Source organism: Hyperolius riggenbachi, chromosome 11 (genome assembly GCF_040937935.1).
Source record: "Hyperolius riggenbachi isolate aHypRig1 chromosome 11, aHypRig1.pri, whole genome shotgun sequence".
Classification (NCBI taxonomy): Eukaryota; Metazoa; Chordata; class Amphibia; order Anura; family Hyperoliidae; genus Hyperolius; species Hyperolius riggenbachi.
This window is the reverse complement of record NC_090656.1, coordinates 98271068-98293483: the sequence shown is the minus strand read 5'-3', so window position 1 is coordinate 98293483 and position 22416 is coordinate 98271068. Positions and strand designations below refer to the sequence as shown.

The 22416-nt window shown below is 39.2% G+C and overlaps 32 non-coding genes across 32 annotated transcripts; all 32 read right to left on the bottom strand.

Moving 5' to 3' along the window:
- Positions 1-201: 201 nt before the first annotated feature.
- TRNAT-CGU (transfer RNA threonine (anticodon CGU)) lies at positions 202-275 on the bottom strand. Its single transcript has one exon. It is a non-coding gene; the product is annotated as a tRNA-Thr (tRNA).
- Positions 276-896: 621 nt separating this feature from the next.
- Positions 897-970, bottom strand: TRNAT-CGU (transfer RNA threonine (anticodon CGU)). The gene has a single exon. It is a non-coding gene; the product is annotated as a tRNA-Thr (tRNA).
- Positions 971-1591: 621 nt separating this feature from the next.
- TRNAT-CGU (transfer RNA threonine (anticodon CGU)) lies at positions 1592-1665 on the bottom strand. Its single transcript has one exon. It is a non-coding gene; the product is annotated as a tRNA-Thr (tRNA).
- A 621-nt stretch (positions 1666-2286) lies between these two features.
- On the bottom strand, positions 2287-2360 carry TRNAT-CGU (transfer RNA threonine (anticodon CGU)). Its single transcript has one exon. It is a non-coding gene; the product is annotated as a tRNA-Thr (tRNA).
- Positions 2361-2982: 622 nt separating this feature from the next.
- On the bottom strand, positions 2983-3056 carry TRNAT-CGU (transfer RNA threonine (anticodon CGU)). Its single transcript has one exon. It is a non-coding gene; the product is annotated as a tRNA-Thr (tRNA).
- A 621-nt stretch (positions 3057-3677) lies between these two features.
- On the bottom strand, positions 3678-3751 carry TRNAT-CGU (transfer RNA threonine (anticodon CGU)). Its single transcript has one exon. It is a non-coding gene; the product is annotated as a tRNA-Thr (tRNA).
- Positions 3752-4373: 622 nt separating this feature from the next.
- TRNAT-CGU (transfer RNA threonine (anticodon CGU)) lies at positions 4374-4447 on the bottom strand. The gene has a single exon. It is a non-coding gene; the product is annotated as a tRNA-Thr (tRNA).
- Positions 4448-5068: 621 nt separating this feature from the next.
- TRNAT-CGU (transfer RNA threonine (anticodon CGU)) lies at positions 5069-5142 on the bottom strand. The gene has a single exon. It is a non-coding gene; the product is annotated as a tRNA-Thr (tRNA).
- Positions 5143-5764: 622 nt separating this feature from the next.
- Positions 5765-5838, bottom strand: TRNAT-CGU (transfer RNA threonine (anticodon CGU)). The gene has a single exon. It is a non-coding gene; the product is annotated as a tRNA-Thr (tRNA).
- Positions 5839-6459: 621 nt separating this feature from the next.
- TRNAT-CGU (transfer RNA threonine (anticodon CGU)) lies at positions 6460-6533 on the bottom strand. The gene has a single exon. It is a non-coding gene; the product is annotated as a tRNA-Thr (tRNA).
- Positions 6534-7155: 622 nt separating this feature from the next.
- TRNAT-CGU (transfer RNA threonine (anticodon CGU)) lies at positions 7156-7229 on the bottom strand. The gene has a single exon. It is a non-coding gene; the product is annotated as a tRNA-Thr (tRNA).
- Positions 7230-7850: 621 nt separating this feature from the next.
- Positions 7851-7924, bottom strand: TRNAT-CGU (transfer RNA threonine (anticodon CGU)). The gene has a single exon. It is a non-coding gene; the product is annotated as a tRNA-Thr (tRNA).
- Positions 7925-8545: 621 nt separating this feature from the next.
- Positions 8546-8619, bottom strand: TRNAT-CGU (transfer RNA threonine (anticodon CGU)). Its single transcript has one exon. It is a non-coding gene; the product is annotated as a tRNA-Thr (tRNA).
- Positions 8620-9241: 622 nt separating this feature from the next.
- Positions 9242-9315, bottom strand: TRNAT-CGU (transfer RNA threonine (anticodon CGU)). Its single transcript has one exon. It is a non-coding gene; the product is annotated as a tRNA-Thr (tRNA).
- Positions 9316-9936: 621 nt separating this feature from the next.
- TRNAT-CGU (transfer RNA threonine (anticodon CGU)) lies at positions 9937-10010 on the bottom strand. Its single transcript has one exon. It is a non-coding gene; the product is annotated as a tRNA-Thr (tRNA).
- Positions 10011-10632: 622 nt separating this feature from the next.
- Positions 10633-10706, bottom strand: TRNAT-CGU (transfer RNA threonine (anticodon CGU)). The gene has a single exon. It is a non-coding gene; the product is annotated as a tRNA-Thr (tRNA).
- A 621-nt stretch (positions 10707-11327) lies between these two features.
- Positions 11328-11401, bottom strand: TRNAT-CGU (transfer RNA threonine (anticodon CGU)). Its single transcript has one exon. It is a non-coding gene; the product is annotated as a tRNA-Thr (tRNA).
- A 622-nt stretch (positions 11402-12023) lies between these two features.
- TRNAT-CGU (transfer RNA threonine (anticodon CGU)) lies at positions 12024-12097 on the bottom strand. The gene has a single exon. It is a non-coding gene; the product is annotated as a tRNA-Thr (tRNA).
- Positions 12098-12718: 621 nt separating this feature from the next.
- On the bottom strand, positions 12719-12792 carry TRNAT-CGU (transfer RNA threonine (anticodon CGU)). The gene has a single exon. It is a non-coding gene; the product is annotated as a tRNA-Thr (tRNA).
- Positions 12793-13414: 622 nt separating this feature from the next.
- TRNAT-CGU (transfer RNA threonine (anticodon CGU)) lies at positions 13415-13488 on the bottom strand. The gene has a single exon. It is a non-coding gene; the product is annotated as a tRNA-Thr (tRNA).
- Positions 13489-14110: 622 nt separating this feature from the next.
- On the bottom strand, positions 14111-14184 carry TRNAT-CGU (transfer RNA threonine (anticodon CGU)). The gene has a single exon. It is a non-coding gene; the product is annotated as a tRNA-Thr (tRNA).
- A 620-nt stretch (positions 14185-14804) lies between these two features.
- TRNAT-CGU (transfer RNA threonine (anticodon CGU)) lies at positions 14805-14878 on the bottom strand. The gene has a single exon. It is a non-coding gene; the product is annotated as a tRNA-Thr (tRNA).
- A 620-nt stretch (positions 14879-15498) lies between these two features.
- On the bottom strand, positions 15499-15572 carry TRNAT-CGU (transfer RNA threonine (anticodon CGU)). The gene has a single exon. It is a non-coding gene; the product is annotated as a tRNA-Thr (tRNA).
- A 596-nt stretch (positions 15573-16168) lies between these two features.
- Positions 16169-16242, bottom strand: TRNAT-CGU (transfer RNA threonine (anticodon CGU)). Its single transcript has one exon. It is a non-coding gene; the product is annotated as a tRNA-Thr (tRNA).
- A 621-nt stretch (positions 16243-16863) lies between these two features.
- TRNAT-CGU (transfer RNA threonine (anticodon CGU)) lies at positions 16864-16937 on the bottom strand. The gene has a single exon. It is a non-coding gene; the product is annotated as a tRNA-Thr (tRNA).
- Positions 16938-17559: 622 nt separating this feature from the next.
- On the bottom strand, positions 17560-17633 carry TRNAT-CGU (transfer RNA threonine (anticodon CGU)). The gene has a single exon. It is a non-coding gene; the product is annotated as a tRNA-Thr (tRNA).
- Positions 17634-18256: 623 nt separating this feature from the next.
- Positions 18257-18330, bottom strand: TRNAT-CGU (transfer RNA threonine (anticodon CGU)). Its single transcript has one exon. It is a non-coding gene; the product is annotated as a tRNA-Thr (tRNA).
- An 896-nt stretch (positions 18331-19226) lies between these two features.
- Positions 19227-19300, bottom strand: TRNAT-CGU (transfer RNA threonine (anticodon CGU)). Its single transcript has one exon. It is a non-coding gene; the product is annotated as a tRNA-Thr (tRNA).
- A 622-nt stretch (positions 19301-19922) lies between these two features.
- TRNAT-CGU (transfer RNA threonine (anticodon CGU)) lies at positions 19923-19996 on the bottom strand. The gene has a single exon. It is a non-coding gene; the product is annotated as a tRNA-Thr (tRNA).
- Positions 19997-20619: 623 nt separating this feature from the next.
- TRNAT-CGU (transfer RNA threonine (anticodon CGU)) lies at positions 20620-20693 on the bottom strand. The gene has a single exon. It is a non-coding gene; the product is annotated as a tRNA-Thr (tRNA).
- Positions 20694-21589: 896 nt separating this feature from the next.
- Positions 21590-21663, bottom strand: TRNAT-CGU (transfer RNA threonine (anticodon CGU)). The gene has a single exon. It is a non-coding gene; the product is annotated as a tRNA-Thr (tRNA).
- Positions 21664-22259: 596 nt separating this feature from the next.
- TRNAT-CGU (transfer RNA threonine (anticodon CGU)) lies at positions 22260-22333 on the bottom strand. The gene has a single exon. It is a non-coding gene; the product is annotated as a tRNA-Thr (tRNA).
- Between the last annotated feature and the right edge of the window lie 83 nt (positions 22334-22416).

The following is a 22416-nucleotide window of genomic DNA, read 5'->3' as shown; positions in this document are numbered from 1 at the left end:
GACCTTTACCTATTGTCAGAGATGGAAGGTAGTACGTCAAACCAAACTGATAAGAAAATGTTTAGTTCAGATGTGGTGGAAACAGTGGGCATAGCGAATGCAAGTTTCCTGTGAGCAAATATGGGTGAAGCTCAAAGATGTGATCCCGAAAATCTGGGATGTAAACAGCAGGCAATGACTTGGTGATAATAAGATGAGCAAAGGCACTGCTGAGGGTTGAACTCAGGATCTCCTGTTTACGAGACAGGTGCTTTAACCAACTAAGCCACAGCACCCATACGCTGATTAGCAGTTATTGGTTATTGTGACACAGCACTCTTTTTTCTTTGCATTTGCATTCTCAGTTTTTTAACATTTTTTTTTCAATAGTTTTTCAGGCCTACTTTTCCCTGCCTAAGAGTATACACATAGTCCACCTAAAAGGGAATGGAAAACTTTTAGGACAAAATTGTTGAAAAGAATGTTGTGCAACTTCCAAATTATGAAAATGAAAGCTGTGGCAAAACCGATGAGTTTTGTGCCACAGAAGCCAGTCACTATTATATTTCATGTAGGTGCTGTGGCTTAGTAATTAAGTTTTATACAATGTTTCTTATTGTAGAAGCAGAAATTTTACTTGAAGAAGTCTTGGCTAGGCAAGTGCGGGTTAAGCTCCCATCCATGTTGAGTATAGCATCCCAAAAGACTTGTTAGTGACCTTTACCTATTGTCAGAGATGGAAGGTAGTACGTCAAACCAAACTGATAAGAAAATGTCTTTGTTCAGATGTGGTGGAAACAGTGGGCATAGCGAATGCAAGTTTCCTGTGAGCAAATATGGGTGAAGCTCAAAGATGTGATCCCGAAAATCTGGGATGTAAACAGCAGGCAATGACTTGGTGATAATAAGATGAGCAAAGGCACTGCTGAGGGTTGAACTCAGGATCTCCTGTTTACGAGACAGGTGCTTTAACCAACTAAGCCACAGCACCCATACGCTGATTAGCAGTTATTGGTTATTGTGACACAGCACTCTTTTTTCTTTGCATTTGCATTCTCAGTTTTTTAACATTTTTTTTTCAATAGTTTTTCAGGCCTACTTTTCCCTGCCTAAGAGTATACACATAGTCCACCTAAAAGGGAATGGAAAACTTTTAGGACAAAATTGTTGAAAAGAATGTTGTGCAACTTCCAAATTATGAAAATGAAAGCTGTGGCAAAACCGATGAGTTTTGTGCCACAGAAGCCAGTCACTATTATATTTCATGTAGGTGCTGTGGCTTAGTAATTAAGTTTTATACAATGTTTCTTCTTGTAGAAGCAGAAATTTTACTTGAAGAAGTCTTGGCTAGGCAAGTGCGGGTTAAGCTCCCATCCATGTTGAGTATAGCATCCCAAAAGACTTGTTAGTGACCTTTACCTATTGTCAGAGATGGAAGGTAGTACGTCAAACCAAACTGATAAGAAAATGTCTTTTTTCAGATGTGGTGGAAACAGTGGGCATAGCGAATGCAAGTTTCCTGTGAGCAAATATGGGTGAAGCTCAAAGATGTGATCCCGAAAATCTGGGATGTAAACAGCAGGCAATGACTTGGTGATAATAAGATGAGAAAAGGCACTGCTGAGAGTTGAACTCAGGATCTCCTGTTTACGAGACAGGCGCTTTAACCAACTAAGCCACAGCACCCATACGCTGATTAGCAGTTATTGGTTATTGTGGCACAGCACTCTTTTTTCTTTGCATTTGCATTCTCAGTTTTTTAACATTTTTTTTTCAATAGTTTTTCAGGCCTACTTTTCCCTGCCTAAGAGTATACACATAGTCCACCTAAAAGGGAATGGAAAACTTTTAGGACAAAATTGTTGAAAAGAATGTTGTGCAACTTCCAAATTATGAAAATGAAAGCTGTGGCAAAACCGATGAGTTTTGTGCCACAGAAGCCAGTCACTATTATATTTCATGTAGGTGCTGTGGCTTAGTAATTAAGTTTTATACAATGTTTCTTCTTGTAGAAGCAGAAATTTTACTTGAAGAAGTCTTGGCTAGGCAAGTGCGGGTTAAGCTCCCATCCATGTTGAGTATAGCATCCCAAAAGACTTGTTAGTGACCTTTACCTATTGTCAGAGATGGAAGGTAGTACGTCAAACCAAACTGATAAGAAAATGTCTTTTTTCAGATGTGGTGGAAACAGTGGGCATAGCGAATGCAAGTTTCCTGTGAGCAAATATGGGTGAAGCTCAAAGATGTGATCCCGAAAATCTGGGATGTAAACAGCAGGCAATGACTTGGTGATAATAAGATGAGAAAAGGCACTGCTGAGAGTTGAACTCAGGATCTCCTGTTTACGAGACAGGCGCTTTAACCAACTAAGCCACAGCACCCATACGCTGATTAGCAGTTATTGGTTATTGTGGCACAGCACTCTTTTTTCTTTGCATTTGCATTCTCAGTTTTTTAACATTTTTTTTTTCAATAGTTTTTCAGGCCTACTTTTCCCTGCCTAAGAGTATACACATAGTCCACCTAAAAGGGAATGGAAAACTTTTAGGACAAAATTGTTGAAAAGAATGTTGTGCAACTTCCAAAATATGATAATGAAAGCTGTGGCAAAACCGATGAGTTTTGTGCCACAGAAGCCAGTCACTATTATATTTCATGTAGGTGCTGTGGCTTAGTAATTAAGTTTTATACAATGTTTCTTATTGTAGAAGCAGAAATTTTACTTGAAGAAGTCTTGGCTAGGCAAGTGCGGGTTAAGCTCCCATCCATGTTGAGTATAGCATCCCAAAAGACTTGTTAGTGACCTTTACCTATTGTCAGAGATGGAAGGTAGTACGTCAAACCAAACTGATAAGAAAATGTCTTTGTTCAGATGTGGTGGAAACAGTGGGCATAGCGAATGCAAGTTTCCTGTGAGCAAATATGGGTGAAGCTCAAAGATGTGATCCCGAAAATCTGGGATGTAAACAGCAGGCAATGACTTGGTGATAATAAGATGAGAAAAGGCACTGCTGAGAGTTGAACTCAGGATCTCCTGTTTACGAGACAGGCGCTTTAACCAACTAAGCCACAGCACCCATACGCTGATTAGCAGTTATTGGTTATTGTGGCACAGCACTCTTTTTTCTTTGCATTTGCATTCTCAGTTTTTTAACATTTTTTTTTTCAATAGTTTTTCAGGCCTACTTTTCCCTGCCTAAGAGTATACACATAGTCCACCTAAAAGGGAATGGAAAACTTTTAGGACAAAATTGTTGAAAAGAATGTTGTGCAACTTCCAAAATATGATAATGAAAGCTGTGGCAAAACCGATGAGTTTTGTGCCACAGAAGCCAGTCACTATTATATTTCATGTAGGTGCTGTGGCTTAGTAATTAAGTTTTATACAATGTTTCTTATTGTAGAAGCAGAAATTTTACTTGAAGAAGTCTTGGCTAGGCAAGTGTGGGTTAAGCTCCCATCCATGTTGAGTATAGCATCCCAAAAGACTTGTTAGTGACCTTTACCTATTGTCAGAGACGGAAGGTAGTACGTCAAACCAAACTGATAAGAAAATGTTTAGTTCAGATGTGGTGGAAACAGTGGGCATAGCGAATGCAAGTTTCCTGTGAGCAAATATGGGTGAAGCTCAAAGATGTGATCCCGAAAATCTGGGATGTAAACAGCAGGCAATGACTTGGTGATAATAAGATGAGCAAAGGCACTGCTGAGAGTTGAACTCAGGATCTCCTGTTTACGAGACAGGCGCTTTAACCAACTAAGCCACAGCACCCATACGCTGATTAGCAGTTATTGGTTATTGTGGCACAGCACTCTTTTTTCTTTGCATTTGCATTCTCAGTTTTTTAACATTTTTTTTTTCAATAGTTTTTCAGGCCTACTTTTCCCTGCCTAAGAGTATACACATAGTCCACCTAAAAGGGAATGGAAAACTTTTAGGACAAAATTGTTGAAAAGAATGTTGTGCAACTTCCAAAATATGATAATGAAAGCTGTGGCAAAACCGATGAGTTTTGTGCCACAGAAGCCAGTCACTATTATATTTCATGTAGGTGCTGTGGCTTAGTAATTAAGTTTTATACAATGTTTCTTATTGTAGAAGCAGAAATTTTACTTGAAGAAGTCTTGGCTAGGCAAGTGCGGGTTAAGCTCCCATCCATGTTGAGTATAGCATCCCAAAAGACTTGTTAGTGACCTTTACCTATTGTCAGAGATGGAAGGTAGTACGTCAAACCAAACTGATAAGAAAATGTCTTTGTTCAGATGTGGTGGAAACAGTGGGCATAGCGAATGCAAGTTTCCTGTGAGCAAATATGGGTGAAGCTCAAAGATGTGATCCCGAAAATCTGGGATGTAAACAGCAGGCAATGACTTGGTGATAATAAGATGAGCAAAGGCACTGCTGAGAGTTGAACTCAGGATCTCCTGTTTACGAGACAGGCGCTTTAACCAACTAAGCCACAGCACCCATACGCTGATTAGCAGTTATTGGTTATTGTGGCACAGCACTCTTTTTTCTTTGCATTTGCATTCTCAGTTTTTTAACATTTTTTTTTCAATAGTTTTTCAGGCCTACTTTTCCCTGCCTAAGAGTATACACATAGTCCACCTAAAAGGGAATGGAAAACTTTTAGGACAAAATTGTTGAAAAGAATGTTGTGCAACTTCCAAAATATGATAATGAAAGCTGTGGCAAAACCGATGAGTTTTGTGCCACAGAAGCCAGTCACTATTACATTTCATGTAGGTGCTGTGGCTTAGTAATTAAGTTTTATACAATGTTTCTTATTGTAGAAGCAGAAATTTTACTTGAAGAAGTCTTGGCTAGGCAAGTGCGGGTTAAGCTCCCATCCATGTTGAGTATAGCATCCCAAAAGACTTGTTAGTGACCTTTACCTATTGTCAGAGATGGAAGGTAGTACGTCAAACCAAACTGATAAGAAAATGTCTTTGTTCAGATGTGGTGGAAACAGTGGGCATAGCGAATGCAAGTTTCCTGTGAGCAAATATGGGTGAAGCTCAAAGATGTGATCCCGAAAATCTGGGATGTAAACAGCAGGCAATGACTTGGTGATAATAAGATGAGAAAAGGCACTGCTGAGAGTTGAACTCAGGATCTCCTGTTTACGAGACAGGCGCTTTAACCAACTAAGCCACAGCACCCATATGCTGATTAGCAGTTATTGGTTATTGTGGCACAGCACTCTTTTTTCTTTGCATTTGCATTCTCAGTTTTTTAACATTTTTTTTTTCAATAGTTTTTCAGGCCTACTTTTCCCTGCCTAAGAGTATACACATAGTCCACCTAAAAGGGAATGGAAAACTTTTAGGACAAAATTGTTGAAAAGAATGTTGTGCAACTTCCAAAATATGATAATGAAAGCTGTGGCAAAACCGATGAGTTTTGTGCCACAGAAGCCAGTCACTATTATATTTCATGTAGGTGCTGTGGCTTAGTAATTAAGTTTTATACAATGTTTCTTATTGTAGAAGCAGAAATTTTACTTGAAGAAGTCTTGGCTAGGCAAGTGCGGGTTAAGCTCCCATCCATGTTGAGTATAGCATCCCAAAAGACTTGTTAGTGACCTTTACCTATTGTCAGAGATGGAAGGTAGTACGTCAAACCAAACTGATAAGAAAATGTCTTTGTTCAGATGTGGTGGAAACAGTGGGCATAGCGAATGCAAGTTTCCTGTGAGCAAATATGGGTGAAGCTCAAAGATGTGATCCCGAAAATCTGGGATGTAAACAGCAGGCAATGACTTGGTGATAATAAGATGAGAAAAGGCACTGCTGAGAGTTGAACTCAGGATCTCCTGTTTACGAGACAGGCGCTTTAACCAACTAAGCCACAGCACCCATACGCTGATTAGCAGTTATTGGTTATTGTGGCACAGCACTCTTTTTTCTTTGCATTTGCATTCTCAGTTTTTTAACATTTTTTTTTTCAATAGTTTTTCAGGCCTACTTTTCCCTGCCTAAGAGTATACACATAGTCCACCTAAAAGGGAATGGAAAACTTTTAGGACAAAATTGTTGAAAAGAATGTTGTGCAACTTCCAAAATATGATAATGAAAGCTGTGGCAAAACCGATGAGTTTTGTGCCACAGAAGCCAGTCACTATTATATTTCATGTAGGTGCTGTGGCTTAGTAATTAAGTTTTATACAATGTTTCTTATTGTAGAAGCAGAAATTTTACTTGAAGAAGTCTTGGCTAGGCAAGTGTGGGTTAAGCTCCCATCCATGTTGAGTATAGCATCCCAAAAGACTTGTTAGTGACCTTTACCTATTGTCAGAGACGGAAGGTAGTACGTCAAACCAAACTGATAAGAAAATGTTTAGTTCAGATGTGGTGGAAACAGTGGGCATAGCGAATGCAAGTTTCCTGTGAGCAAATATGGGTGAAGCTCAAAGATGTGATCCCGAAAATCTGGGATGTAAACAGCAGGCAATGACTTGGTGATAATAAGATGAGCAAAGGCACTGCTGAGAGTTGAACTCAGGATCTCCTGTTTACGAGACAGGCGCTTTAACCAACTAAGCCACAGCACCCATACGCTGATTAGCAGTTATTGGTTATTGTGGCACAGCACTCTTTTTTCTTTGCATTTGCATTCTCAGTTTTTTAACATTTTTTTTTTCAATAGTTTTTCAGGCCTACTTTTCCCTGCCTAAGAGTATACACATAGTCCACCTAAAAGGGAATGGAAAACTTTTAGGACAAAATTGTTGAAAAGAATGTTGTGCAACTTCCAAAATATGATAATGAAAGCTGTGGCAAAACCGATGAGTTTTGTGCCACAGAAGCCAGTCACTATTATATTTCATGTAGGTGCTGTGGCTTAGTAATTAAGTTTTATACAATGTTTCTTATTGTAGAAGCAGAAATTTTACTTGAAGAAGTCTTGGCTAGGCAAGTGCGGGTTAAGCTCCCATCCATGTTGAGTATAGCATCCCAAAAGACTTGTTAGTGACCTTTACCTATTGTCAGAGATGGAAGGTAGTACGTCAAACCAAACTGATAAGAAAATGTCTTTTTTCAGATGTGGTGGAAACAGTGGGCATAGCGAATGCAAGTTTCCTGTGAGCAAATATGGGTGAAGCTCAAAGATGTGATCCCGAAAATCTGGGATGTAAACAGCAGGCAATGACTTGGTGATAATAAGATGAGCAAAGGCACTGCTGAGAGTTGAACTCAGGATCTCCTGTTTACGAGACAGGCGCTTTAACCAACTAAGCCACAGCACCCATACGCTGATTAGCAGTTATTGGTTATTGTGGCACAGCACTCTTTTTTCTTTGCATTTGCATTCTCAGTTTTTTAACATTTTTTTTTCAATAGTTTTTCAGGCCTACTTTTCCCTGCCTAAGAGTATACACATAGTCCACCTAAAAGGGAATGGAAAACTTTTAGGACAAAATTGTTGAAAAGAATGTTGTGCAACTTCCAAAATATGATAATGAAAGCTGTGGCAAAACCGATGAGTTTTGTGCCACAGAAGCCAGTCACTATTACATTTCATGTAGGTGCTGTGGCTTAGTAATTAAGTTTTATACAATGTTTCTTCTTGTAGAAGCAGAAATTTTACTTGAAGAAGTCTTGGCTAGGCAAGTGCGGGTTAAGCTCCCATCCATGTTGAGTATAGCATCCCAAAAGACTTGTTAGTGACCTTTACCTATTGTCAGAGATGGAAGGTAGTACATCAAACCAAACTGATAAGAAAATGTCTTTGTTCAGATGTGGTGGAAACAGTGGGCATAGCGAATGCAAGTTTCCTGTGAGCAAATATGGGTGAAGCTCAAAGATGTGATCCCGAAAATCTGGGATGTAAACAGCAGGCAATGACTTGGTGATAATAAGATGAGCAAAGGCACTGCTGAGGGTTGAACTCAGGATCTCCTGTTTACGAGACAGGTGCTTTAACCAACTAAGCCACAGCACCCATACGCTGATTAGCAGTTATTGGTTATTGTGACACAGCACTCTTTTTTCTTTGCATTTGCATTCTCAGTTTTTTAACATTTTTTTTTCAATAGTTTTTCAGGCCTACTTTTCCCTGCCTAAGAGTATACACATAGTCCACCTAAAAGGGAATGGAAAACTTTTAGGACAAAATTGTTGAAAAGAATGTTGTGCAACTTCCAAATTATGAAAATGAAAGCTGTGGCAAAACCGATGAGTTTTGTGCCACAGAAGCCAGTCACTATTATATTTCATGTAGGTGCTGTGGCTTAGTAATTAAGTTTTATACAATGTTTCTTCTTGTAGAAGCAGAAATTTTACTTGAAGAAGTCTTGGCTAGGCAAGTGCGGGTTAAGCTCCCATCCATGTTGAGTATAGCATCCCAAAAGACTTGTTAGTGACCTTTACCTATTGTCAGAGATGGAAGGTAGTACGTCAAACCAAACTGATAAGAAAATGTCTTTGTTCAGATGTGGTGGAAACAGTGGGCATAGCGAATGCAAGTTTCCTGTGAGCAAATATGGGTGAAGCTCAAAGATGTGATCCCGAAAATCTGGGATGTAAACAGCAGGCAATGACTTGGTGATAATAAGATGAGCAAAGGCACTGCTGAGAGTTGAACTCAGGATCTCCTGTTTACGAGACAGGCGCTTTAACCAACTAAGCCACAGCACCCATACGCTGATTAGCAGTTATTGGTTATTGTGGCACAGCACTCTTTTTTCTTTGCATTTGCATTCTCAGTTTTTTAACATTTTTTTTTTCAATAGTTTTTCAGGCCTACTTTTCCCTGCCTAAGAGTATACACATAGTCCACCTAAAAGGGAATGGAAAACTTTTAGGACAAAATTGTTGAAAAGAATGTTGTGCAACTTCCAAAATATGATAATGAAAGCTGTGGCAAAACCGATGAGTTTTGTGCCACAGAAGCCAGTCACTATTATATTTCATGTAGGTGCTGTGGCTTAGTAATTAAGTTTTATACAATGTTTCTTATTGTAGAAGCAGAAATTTTACTTGAAGAAGTCTTGGCTAGGCAAGTGCGGGTTAAGCTCCCATCCATGTTGAGTATAGCATCCCAAAAGACTTGTTAGTGACCTTTACCTATTGTCAGAGATGGAAGGTAGTACGTCAAACCAAACTGATAAGAAAATGTCTTTGTTCAGATGTGGTGGAAACAGTGGGCATAGCGAATGCAAGTTTCCTGTGAGCAAATATGGGTGAAGCTCAAAGATGTGATCCCGAAAATCTGGGATGTAAACAGCAGGCAATGACTTGGTGATAATAAGATGAGCAAAGGCACTGCTGAGAGTTGAACTCAGGATCTCCTGTTTACGAGACAGGCGCTTTAACCAACTAAGCCACAGCACCCATACGCTGATTAGCAGTTATTGGTTATTGTGGCACAGCACTCTTTTTTCTTTGCATTTGCATTCTCAGTTTTTTAACATTTTTTTTTCAATAGTTTTTCAGGCCTACTTTTCCCTGCCTAAGAGTATACACATAGTCCACCTAAAAGGGAATGGAAAACTTTTAGGACAAAATTGTTGAAAAGAATGTTGTGCAACTTCCAAAATATGATAATGAAAGCTGTGGCAAAACCGATGAGTTTTGTGCCACAGAAGCCAGTCACTATTACATTTCATGTAGGTGCTGTGGCTTAGTAATTAAGTTTTATACAATGTTTCTTATTGTAGAAGCAGAAATTTTACTTGAAGAAGTCTTGGCTAGGCAAGTGCGGGTTAAGCTCCCATCCATGTTGAGTATAGCATCCCAAAAGACTTGTTAGTGACCTTTACCTATTGTCAGAGATGGAAGGTAGTACGTCAAACCAAACTGATAAGAAAATGTCTTTGTTCAGATGTGGTGGAAACAGTGGGCATAGCGAATGCAAGTTTCCTGTGAGCAAATATGGGTGAAGCTCAAAGATGTGATCCCGAAAATCTGGGATGTAAACAGCAGGCAATGACTTGGTGATAATAAGATGAGAAAAGGCACTGCTGAGAGTTGAACTCAGGATCTCCTGTTTACGAGACAGGCGCTTTAACCAACTAAGCCACAGCACCCATACGCTGATTAGCAGTTATTGGTTATTGTGGCACAGCACTCTTTTTTCTTTGCATTTGCATTCTCAGTTTTTTAACATTTTTTTTTTCAATAGTTTTTCAGGCCTACTTTTCCCTGCCTAAGAGTATACACATAGTCCACCTAAAAGGGAATGGAAAACTTTTAGGACAAAATTGTTGAAAAGAATGTTGTGCAACTTCCAAAATATGATAATGAAAGCTGTGGCAAAACCGATGAGTTTTGTGCCACAGAAGCCAGTCACTATTATATTTCATGTAGGTGCTGTGGCTTAGTAATTAAGTTTTATACAATGTTTCTTATTGTAGAAGCAGAAATTTTACTTGAAGAAGTCTTGGCTAGGCAAGTGCGGGTTAAGCTCCCATCCATGTTGAGTATAGCATCCCAAAAGACTTGTTAGTGACCTTTACCTATTGTCAGAGATGGAAGGTAGTACGTCAAACCAAACTGATAAGAAAATGTCTTTGTTCAGATGTGGTGGAAACAGTGGGCATAGCGAATGCAAGTTTCCTGTGAGCAAATATGGGTGAAGCTCAAAGATGTGATCCCGAAAATCTGGGATGTAAACAGCAGGCAATGACTTGGTGATAATAAGATGAGAAAAGGCACTGCTGAGAGTTGAACTCAGGATCTCCTGTTTACGAGACAGGCGCTTTAACCAACTAAGCCACAGCACCCATACGCTGATTAGCAGTTATTGGTTATTGTGGCACAGCACTCTTTTTTCTTTGCATTTGCATTCTCAGTTTTTTAACATTTTTTTTTTCAATAGTTTTTCAGGCCTACTTTTCCCTGCCTAAGAGTATACACATAGTCCACCTAAAAGGGAATGGAAAACTTTTAGGACAAAATTGTTGAAAAGAATGTTGTGCAACTTCCAAAATATGATAATGAAAGCTGTGGCAAAACCGATGAGTTTTGTGCCACAGAAGCCAGTCACTATTATATTTCATGTAGGTGCTGTGGCTTAGTAATTAAGTTTTATACAATGTTTCTTATTGTAGAAGCAGAAATTTTACTTGAAGAAGTCTTGGCTAGGCAAGTGTGGGTTAAGCTCCCATCCATGTTGAGTATAGCATCCCAAAAGACTTGTTAGTGACCTTTACCTATTGTCAGAGACGGAAGGTAGTACGTCAAACCAAACTGATAAGAAAATGTTTAGTTCAGATGTGGTGGAAACAGTGGGCATAGCGAATGCAAGTTTCCTGTGAGCAAATATGGGTGAAGCTCAAAGATGTGATCCCGAAAATCTGGGATGTAAACAGCAGGCAATGACTTGGTGATAATAAGATGAGCAAAGGCACTGCTGAGAGTTGAACTCAGGATCTCCTGTTTACGAGACAGGCGCTTTAACCAACTAAGCCACAGCACCCATACGCTGATTAGCAGTTATTGGTTATTGTGGCACAGCACTCTTTTTTCTTTGCATTTGCATTCTCAGTTTTTTAACATTTTTTTTTTCAATAGTTTTTCAGGCCTACTTTTCCCTGCCTAAGAGTATACACATAGTCCACCTAAAAGGGAATGGAAAACTTTTAGGACAAAATTGTTGAAAAGAATGTTGTGCAACTTCCAAAATATGATAATGAAAGCTGTGGCAAAACCGATGAGTTTTGTGCCACAGAAGCCAGTCACTATTATATTTCATGTAGGTGCTGTGGCTTAGTAATTAAGTTTTATACAATGTTTCTTATTGTAGAAGCAGAAATTTTACTTGAAGAAGTCTTGGCTAGGCAAGTGCGGGTTAAGCTCCCATCCATGTTGAGTATAGCATCCCAAAAGACTTGTTAGTGACCTTTACCTATTGTCAGAGATGGAAGGTAGTACGTCAAACCAAACTGATAAGAAAATGTCTTTTTTCAGATGTGGTGGAAACAGTGGGCATAGCGAATGCAAGTTTCCTGTGAGCAAATATGGGTGAAGCTCAAAGATGTGATCCCGAAAATCTGGGATGTAAACAGCAGGCAATGACTTGGTGATAATAAGATGAGCAAAGGCACTGCTGAGAGTTGAACTCAGGATCTCCTGTTTACGAGACAGGCGCTTTAACCAACTAAGCCACAGCACCCATACGCTGATTAGCAGTTATTGGTTATTGTGGCACAGCACTCTTTTTTCTTTGCATTTGCATTCTCAGTTTTTTAACATTTTTTTTTCAATAGTTTTTCAGGCCTACTTTTCCCTGCCTAAGAGTATACACATAGTCCACCTAAAAGGGAATGGAAAACTTTTAGGACAAAATTGTTGAAAAGAATGTTGTGCAACTTCCAAAATATGATAATGAAAGCTGTGGCAAAACCGATGAGTTTTGTGCCACAGAAGCCAGTCACTATTACATTTCATGTAGGTGCTGTGGCTTAGTAATTAAGTTTTATACAATGTTTCTTCTTGTAGAAGCAGAAATTTTACTTGAAGAAGTCTTGGCTAGGCAAGTGCGGGTTAAGCTCCCATCCATGTTGAGTATAGCATCCCAAAAGACTTGTTAGTGACCTTTACCTATTGTCAGAGATGGAAGGTAGTACATCAAACCAAACTGATAAGAAAATGTCTTTGTTCAGATGTGGTGGAAACAGTGGGCATAGCGAATGCAAGTTTCCTGTGAGCAAATATGGGTGAAGCTCAAAGATGTGATCCCGAAAATCTGGGATGTAAACAGCAGGCAATGACTTGGTGATAATAAGATGAGCAAAGGCACTGCTGAGAGTTGAACTCAGGATCTCCTGTTTACGAGACAGGCGCTTTAACCAACTAAGCCACAGCACCCATATGCTGATTAGCAGTTATTGGTTATTGTGGCACAGCACTCTTTTTTCTTTGCATTTGCATTCTCAGTTTTTTAACATTTTTTTTTTCAATAGTTTTTCAGGCCTACTTTTCCCTGCCTAAGAGTATACACATAGTCCACCTAAAAGGGAATGGAAAACTTTTAGGACAAAATTGTTGAAAAGAATGTTGTGCAACTTCCAAAATATGATAATGAAAGCTGTGGCAAAACCGATGAGTTTTGTGCCACAGAAGCCAGTCACTATTATATTTCATGTAGGTGCTGTGGCTTAGTAATTAAGTTTTATACAATGTTTCTTATTGTAGAAGCAGAAATTTTACTTGAAGAAGTCTTGGCTAGGCAAGTGCGGGTTAAGCTCCCATCCATGTTGAGTATAGCATCCCAAAAGACTTGTTAGTGACCTTTACCTATTGTCAGAGATGGAAGGTAGTACATCAAACCAAACTGATAAGAAAATGTCTTTGTTCAGATGTGGTGGAAACAGTGGGCATAGCGAATGCAAGTTTCCTGTGAGCAAATATGGGTGAAGCTCAAAGATGTGATCCCGAAAATCTGGGATGTAAACAGCAGGCAATGACTTGGTGATAATAAGATGAGCAAAGGCACTGCTGAGAGTTGAACTCAGGATCTCCTGTTTACGAGACAGGCGCTTTAACCAACTGAGCCACAGCACCCATACGCTGATTAGCAGTTATTGGTTATTGTGGCACAGCACTCTTTTTTCTTTGCATTTGCATTCTCAGTTTTTTAACATTTTTTTTTTCAATAGTTTTTCAGGCCTACTTTTCCCTGCCTAAGAGTATACACATAGTCCACCTAAAAGGGAATGGAAAACTTTTAGGACAAAATTGTTGAAAAGAATGTTGTGCAACTTCCAAATTATGATAATGAAAGCTGTGGCAAAACCGATGAGTTTTGTGCCACAGAAGCCAGTCACTATTACATTTCATGTAGGTGCTGTGGCTTAGTAATTAAGTTTTATACAATGTTTCTTCTTGTAGAAGCAGAAATTTTACTTGAAGAAGTCTTGGCTAGGCAAGTGCGGGTTAAGCTCCCATCCATGTTGAGTATAGCATCCCAAAAGACTTGTTAGTGACCTTTACCTATTGTCAGAGATGGAAGGTAGTACATCAAACCAAACTGATAAGAAAATGTCTTTGTTCAGATGTGGTGGAAACAGTGGGCATAGCGAATGCAAGTTTCCTGTGAGCAAATATGGGTGAAGCTCAAAGATGTGATCCCGAAAATCTGGGATGTAAACAGCAGGCAATGACTTGGTGATAATAAGATGAGCAAAGGCACTGCTGAGGGTTGAACTCAGGATCTCCTGTTTACGAGACAGGTGCTTTAACCAACTAAGCCACAGCACCCATATGCTGATTAGCAGTTATTGGTTATTGTGACACAGCACTCTTTTTTCTTTGCATTTGCATTCTCAGTTTTTTAACATTTTTTTTTCAATAGTTTTTCAGGCCTACTTTTCCCTGCCTAAGAGTATACACATAGTCCACCTAAAAGGGAATGGAAAACTTTTAGGACAAAATTGTTGAAAAGAATGTTGTGCAACTTCCAAATTATGATAATGAAAGCTGTGGCAAAACCGATGAGTTTTGTGCCACAGAAGCCAGTCACTATTATATTTCATGTAGGTGCTGTGGCTTAGTAATTAAGTTTTATACAATGTTTCTTCTTGTAGAAGCAGAAATTTTACTTGAAGAAGTCTTGGCTAGGCAAGTGCGGGTTAAGCTCCCATCCATGTTGAGTATAGCATCCCAAAAGACTTGTTAGTGACCTTTACCTATTGTCAGAGATGGAAGGTAGTACATCAAACCAAACTGATAAGAAAATGTTTAGTTCAGATGTGGTGGAAACAGTGGGCATAGCGAATGCAAGTTTCCTGTGAGCAAATATGGGTGAAGCTCAAAGATGTGATCCCGAAAATCTGGGATGTAAACAGCAGGCAATGACTTGGTGATAATAAGATGAGCAAAGGCACTGCTGAGGGTTGAACTCAGGATCTCCTGTTTACGAGACAGGTGCTTTAACCAACTAAGCCACAGCACCCATATGCTGATTAGCAGTTATTGGTTATTGTGACACAGCACTCTTTTTTCTTTGCATTTGCATTCTCAGTTTTTTAACATTTTTTTTTCAATAGTTTTTCAGGCCTACTTTTCCCTGCCTAAGAGTATACACATAGTCCACCTAAAAGGGAATGGAAAACTTTTAGGACAAAATTGTTGAAAAGAATGTTGTGCAACTTCCAAATTATGATAATGAAAGCTGTGGCAAAACCGATGAGTTTTGTGCCACAGAAGCCAGTCACTATTATATTTCATGTAGGTGCTGTGGCTTAGTAATTAAGTTTTATACAATGTTTCTTCTTGTAGAAGCAGAAATTTTACTTGAAGAAGTCTTGGCTAGGCAAGTGCGGGTTAAGCTCCCATCCATGTTGAGTATAGCATCCCAAAAGACTTGTTAGTGACCTTTACCTATTGTCAGAGATGGAAGGTAGTACGTCAAACCAAACTGATAAGAAAATGTTTAGTTCAGATGTGGTGGAAACAGTGGGCATAGCGAATGCAAGTTTCCTGTGAGCAAATATGGGTGAAGCTCAAAGATGTGATCCCGAAAATCTGGGATGTAAACAGCAGGCAATGACTTGGTGATAATAAGATGAGCAAAGGCACTGCTGAGGGTGGAACTCAGGATCTCCTGTTGACGAGACAGGTGCTTTAACCAACTAAGCCACAGCACCCATACGCTGATTAGCAGTTATTGGTTATTGTGACACAGCACTCTTTTTTTCTTTGCATTTGCATTCTCAGTTTTTTAACATTTTTTTTTCAATAGTTTTTCAGGCCTACTTTTCCCTGCCTAAGAGTATACACATAGTCCACCTAAAAGGGAATGGAAAACTTTTAGGACAAAATTGTTGAAAAGAATGTTGTGCAACTTCCAAATTATGAAAATGAAAGCTGTGGCAAAACCGATGAGTTTTGTGCCACAGAAGCCAGTCACTATTATATTTCATGTAGGTGCTGTGGCTTAGTAATTAAGTTTTATACAATGTTTCTTCTTGTAGAAGCAGAAATTTTACTTGAAGAAGTCTTGGCTAGGCAAGTGCGGGTTAAGCTCCCATCCATGTTGAGTATAGCATCCCAAAAGACTTGTTAGTGACCTTTACCTATTGTCAGAGATGGAAGGTAGTACGTCAAACCAAACTGATAAGAAAATGTCTTTGTTCAGATGTGGTGGAAACAGTGGGCATAGCGAATGCAAGTTTCCTGTGAGCAAATATGGGTGAAGCTCAAAGATGTGATCCCGAAAATCTGGTGATAATAAGATGAGCAAAGGCACTGCTGAGAGTTGAACTCAGGATCTCCTGTTTACGAGACAGGCGCTTTAACCAACTAAGCCACAGCACCCATACGCTGATTAGCAGTTATTGGTTATTGTGGCACAGCACTCTTTTTTCTTTGCATTTGCATTCTCAGTTTTTTAACATTTTTTTTTTCAATAGTTTTTCAGGCCTACTTTTCCCTGCCTAAGAGTATACACATAGTCCACCTAAAAGGGAATGGAAAACTTTTAGGACAAAATTGTTGAAAAGAATGTTGTGCAACTTCCAAAATATGATAATGAAAGCTGTGGCAAAACCGATGAGTTTTGTGCCACAGAAGCCAGTCACTATTATATTTCATGTAGGTGCTGTGGCTTAGTAATTAAGTTTTATACAATGTTTCTTATTGTAGAAGCAGAAATTTTACTTGAAGAAGTCTTGGCTAGGCAAGTGCGGGTTAAGCTCCCATCCATGTTGAGTATAGCATCCCAAAAGACTTGTTAGTGACCTTTACCTATTGTCAGAGATGGAAGGTAGTACGTCAAACCAAACTGATAAGAAAATGTTTAGTTCAGATGTGGTGGAAACAGTGGGCATAGCGAATGCAAGTTTCCTGTGAGCAAATATGGGTGAAGCTCAAAGATGTGATCCCGAAAATCTGGGATGTAAACAGCAGGCAATGACTTGGTGATAATAAGATGAGCAAAGGCACTGCTGAGGGTTGAACTCAGGATCTCCTGTTTACGAGACAGGTGCTTTAACCAACTAAGCCACAGCACCCATACGCTGATTAGCAGTTATTGGTTATTGTGACACAGCACTCTTTTTTCTTTGCATTTGCATTCTCAGTTTTTTAACATTTTTTTTTTCAATAGTTTTTCAGGCCTACTTTTCCCTGCCTAAGAGTATACACATAGTCCACCTAAAAGGGAATGGAAAACTTTTAGGACAAAATTGTTGAAAAGAATGTTGTGCAACTTCCAAAATATGATAATGAAAGCTGTGGCAAAACCGATGAGTTTTGTGCCACAGAAGCCAGTCACTATTATATTTCATGTAGGTGCTGTGGCTTAGTAATTAAGTTTTATACAATGTTTCTTATTGTAGAAGCAGAAATTTTACTTGAAGAAGTCTTGGCTAGGCAAGTGCGGGTTAAGCTCCCATCCATGTTGAGTATAGCATCCCAAAAGACTTGTTAGTGACCTTTACCTATTGTCAGAGATGGAAGGTAGTACATCAAACCAAACTGATAAGAAAATGTCTTTGTTCAGATGTGGTGGAAACAGTGGGCATAGCGAATGCAAGTTTCCTGTGAGCAAATATGGGTGAAGCTCAAAGATGTGATCCCGAAAATCTGGGATGTAAACAGCAGGCAATGACTTGGTGATAATAAGATGAGCAAAGGCACTGCTGAGAGTTGAACTCAGGATCTCCTGTTTACGAGACAGGCGCTTTAACCAACTGAGCCACAGCACCCATACGCTGATTAGCAGTTATTGGTTATTGTGGCACAGCACTCTTTTTTCTTTGCATTTGCATTCTCAGTTTTTTAACATTTTTTTTTTTCAATAGTTTTTCAGGCCTACTTTTCCCTGCCTAAGAGTATACACATAGTCCACCTAAAAGGGAATGGAAAACTTTTAGGACAAAATTGTTGAAAAGAATGTTGTGCAACTTCCAAATTATGATAATGAAAGCTGTGGCAAAACCGATGAGTTTTGTGCCACAGAAGCCAGTCACTATTACATTTCATGTAGGTGCTGTGGCTTAGTAATTAAGTTTTATACAATGTTTCTTCTTGTAGAAGCAGAAATTTTACTTGAAGAAGTCTTGGCTAGGCAAGTGCGGGTTAAGCTCCCATCCATGTTGAGTATAGCATCCCAAAAGACTTGTTAGTGACCTTTACCTATTGTCAGAGATGGAAGGTAGTACATCAAACCAAACTGATAAGAAAATGTCTTTGTTCAGATGTGGTGGAAACAGTGGGCATAGCGAATGCAAGTTTCCTGTGAGCAAATATGGGTGAAGCTCAAAGATGTGATCCCGAAAATCTGGGATGTAAACAGCAGGCAATGACTTGGTGATAATAAGATGAGCAAAGGCACTGCTGAGGGTTGAACTCAGGATCTCCTGTTTACGAGACAGGTGCTTTAACCAACTAAGCCACAGCACCCATATGCTGATTAGCAGTTATTGGTTATTGTGACACAGCACTCTTTTTTCTTTGCATTTGCATTCTCAGTTTTTTAACATTTTTTTTTCAATAGTTTTTCAGGCCTACTTTTCCCTGCCTAAGAGTATACACATAGTCCACCTAAAAGGGAATGGAAAACTTTTAGGACAAAATTGTTGAAAAGAATGTTGTAGATGAGAAAAGGCACTGCTGAGAGTTGAACTCAGGATCTCCTGTTTACAATACAGGTGCTTTAACCAACTAAGCCACAGCACCCATACGCTGATTAGCAGTTATTGGTTATTGTGACACAGCACTCTGTTTTCTTTGCATTTGCATTCTCAGTTTTTTAACATTTTTTTTTCAATAGTTTTTCAGGCCTACTTTTCCCTGCCTAAGAGTATACACATAGTCCACCTAAAAGGGAATGGAAAACTTTTAGGACAAAATTGTTGAAAAGAATGTTGTGCAACTTCCAAATTATGATAATGAAAGCTGTGGCAAAACCGATGAGTTTTGTGCCACAGAAGCCAGTCACTATTATATTTCATGTAGGTGCTGTGGCTTAGTAATTAAGTTTTATACAATGTTTCTTCTTGTAGAAGCAGAAATTTTACTTGAAGAAGTCTTGGCTAGGCAAGTGCGGGTTAAGCTCCCATCCATGTTGAGTATAGCATCCCAAAAGACTTGTTAGTGACCTTTACCTATTGTCAGAGATGGAAGGTAGTACGTCAAACCAAACTGATAAGAAAATGTTTAGTTCAGATGTGGTGGAAACAGTGGGCATAGCGAATGCAAGTTTCCTGTGAGCAAATATGGGTGAAGCTCAAAGATGTGATCCCGAAAATCTGGGATGTAAACAGCAGGCAATGACTTGGTGATAATAAGATGAGCAAAGGCACTGCTGAGGGTGGAACTCAGGATCTCCTGTTTACGAGACAGGTGCTTTAACCAACTAAGCCACAGCACCCATACGCTGATTAGCAGTTATTGGTTATTGTGACACAGCACTCTTTTTTTCTTTGCATTTGCATTCTCAGTTTTTTAACATTTTTTTTTCAATAGTTTTTCAGGCCTACTTTTCCCTGCCTAAGAGTATACACATAGTCCACCTAAAAGGGAATGGAAAACTTTTAGGACAAAATTGTTGAAAAGAATGTTGTGCAACTTCCAAATTATGAAAATGAAAGCTGTGGCAAAACCGATGAGTTTTGTGCCACAGAAGCCAGTCACTATTATATTTCATGTAGGTGCTGTGGCTTAGTAATTAAGTTTTATACAATGTTTCTTCTTGTAGAAGCAGAAATTTTACTTGAAGAAGTCTTGGCTAGGCAAGTGCGGGTTAAGCTCCCATCCATGTTGAGTATAGCATCCCAAAAGACTTGTTAGTGACCTTTACCTATTGTCAGAGATGGAAGGTAGTACGTCAAACCAAACTGATAAGAAAATGTCTTTGTTCAGATGTGGTGGAAACAGTGGGCATAGCGAATGCAAGTTTCCTGTGAGCAAATATGGGTGAAGCTCAAAGATGTGATCCCGAAAATCTGGGATGTAAACAGCAGGCAATGACTTGGTGATAATAAGATGAGCAAAGGCACTGCTGAGAGTTGAACTCAGGATCTCCTGTTTACGAGACAGGCGCTTTAACCAACTGAGCCACAGCACCCATACGCTGATTAGCAGTTATTGGTTATTGTGGCACAGCACTCTTTTTTCTTTGCATTTGCATTCTCAGTTTTTTAACATTTTTTTTTTTCAATAGTTTTTCAGGCCTACTTTTCCCTGCCTAAGAGTATACACATAGTCCACCTAAAAGGGAATGGAAAACTTTTAGGACAAAATTGTTGAAAAGAATGTTGTGCAACTTCCAAATTATGATAATGAAAGCTGTGGCAAAACCGATGAGTTTTGTGCCACAGAAGCCAGTCACTATTACATTTCATGTAGGTGCTGTGGCTTAGTAATTAAGTTTTATACAATGTTTCTTCTTGTAGAAGCAGAAATTTTACTTGAAGAAGTCTTGGCTAGGCAAGTGCGGGTTAAGCTCCCATCCATGTTGAGTATAGCATCCCAAAAGACTTGTTAGTGACCTTTACCTATTGTCAGAGATGGAAGGTAGTACATCAAACCAAACTGATAAGAAAATGTCTTTGTTCAGATGTGGTGGAAACAGTGGGCATAGCGAATGCAAGTTTCCTGTGAGCAAATATGGGTGAAGCTCAAAGATGTGATCCCGAAAATCTGGGATGTAAACAGCAGGCAATGACTTGGTGATAATAAGATGAGCAAAGGCACTGCTGAGGGTTGAACTCAGGATCTCCTGTTTACGAGACAGGTGCTTTAACCAACTAAGCCACAGCACCCATATGCTGATTAGCAGTTATTGGTTATTGTGACACAGCACTCTTTTTTCTTTGCATTTGCATTCTCAGTTTTTTAACATTTTTTTTTCAATAGTTTTTCAGGCCTACTTTTCCCTGCCTAAGAGTATACACATAGTCCACCTAAAAGGGAATGGAAAACTTTTAGGACAAAATTGTTGAAAAGAATGTTGTAGATGAGAAAAGGCACTGCTGAGAGTTGAACTCAGGATCTCCTGTTTACAATACAGGTGCTTTAACCAACTAAGCCACAGCACCCATACGCTGATTAGCAGTTATTGGTTATTGTGACACAGCACTCTGTTTTCTTTGCATTTGCATTCTCAGTTTTTTAACATTTTTTTTTCAATAGTTTTTCAGGCCTACTTTTCCCTGCCTAAGAGTATACACATAGTCCACCTAAAAGGGAATGGAAAACTTTTAGGACAAAATTGTTGAAAAGAATGTTGTGCAACTTCCAAATTATGATAATGAAAGCTGTGGCAAAACCGATGAGTTTTGTGCCACAGAAGCCAGTCACTATTATATTTCATGTAGGTGCTGTGGCTTAGTAATTAAGTTTTATACAATGTTTCTTCTTGTAGAAGCAGAAATTTTACTTGAAGAAGTCTTGGCTAGGCAAGTGCGGGTTAAGCTCCCATCCATGTTGAGTATAGCATCCCAAAAGACTTGTTAGTGACCTTTACCTATTGTCAGAGATGGAAGGTAGTACGTCAAACCAAACTGATAAGAAAATGTTTAGTTCAGATGTGGTGGAAACAGTGGGCATAGCGAATGCAAGTTTCCTGTGAGCAAATATGGGTGAAGCTCAAAGATGTGATCCCGAAAATCTGGGATGTAAACAGCAGGCAATGACTTGGTGATAATAAGATGAGCAAAGGCACTGCTGAGGGTGGAACTCAGGATCTCCTGTTTACGAGACAGGTGCTTTAACCAACTAAGCCACAGCACCCATACGCTGATTAGCAGTTATTGGTTATTGTGACACAGCACTCTTTTTTTCTTTGCATTTGCATTCTCAGTTTTTTAACATTTTTTTTTCAATAGTTTTTCAGGCCTACTTTTCCCTGCCTAAGAGTATACACATAGTCCACCTAAAAGGGAATGGAAAACTTTTAGGACAAAATTGTTGAAAAGAATGTTGTGCAACTTCCAAATTATGAAAATGAAAGCTGTGGCAAAACCGATGAGTTTTGTGCCACAGAAGCCAGTCACTATTATATTTCATGTAGGTGCTGTGGCTTAGTAATTAAGTTTTATACAATGTTTCTTCTTGTAGAAGCAGAAATTTTACTTGAAGAAGTCTTGGCTAGGCAAGTGCGGGTTAAGCTCCCATCCATGTTGAGTATAGCATCCCAAAAGACTTGTTAGTGACCTTTACCTATTGTCAGAGATGGAAGGTAGTACGTCAAACCAAACTGATAAGAAAATGTCTTTGTTCAGATGTGGTGGAAACAGTGGGCATAGCGAATGCAAGTTTCCTGTGAGCAAATATGGGTGAAGCTCAAAGATGTGATCCCGAAAATCTGGTGATAATAAGATGAGCAAAGGCACTGCTGAGAGTTGAACTCAGGATCTCCTGTTTACGAGACAGGCGCTTTAACCAACTAAGCCACAGCACCCATACGCTGATTAGCAGTTATTGGTTATTGTGGCACAGCACTCTTTTTTCTTTGCATTTGCATTCTCAGTTTTTTAACATTTT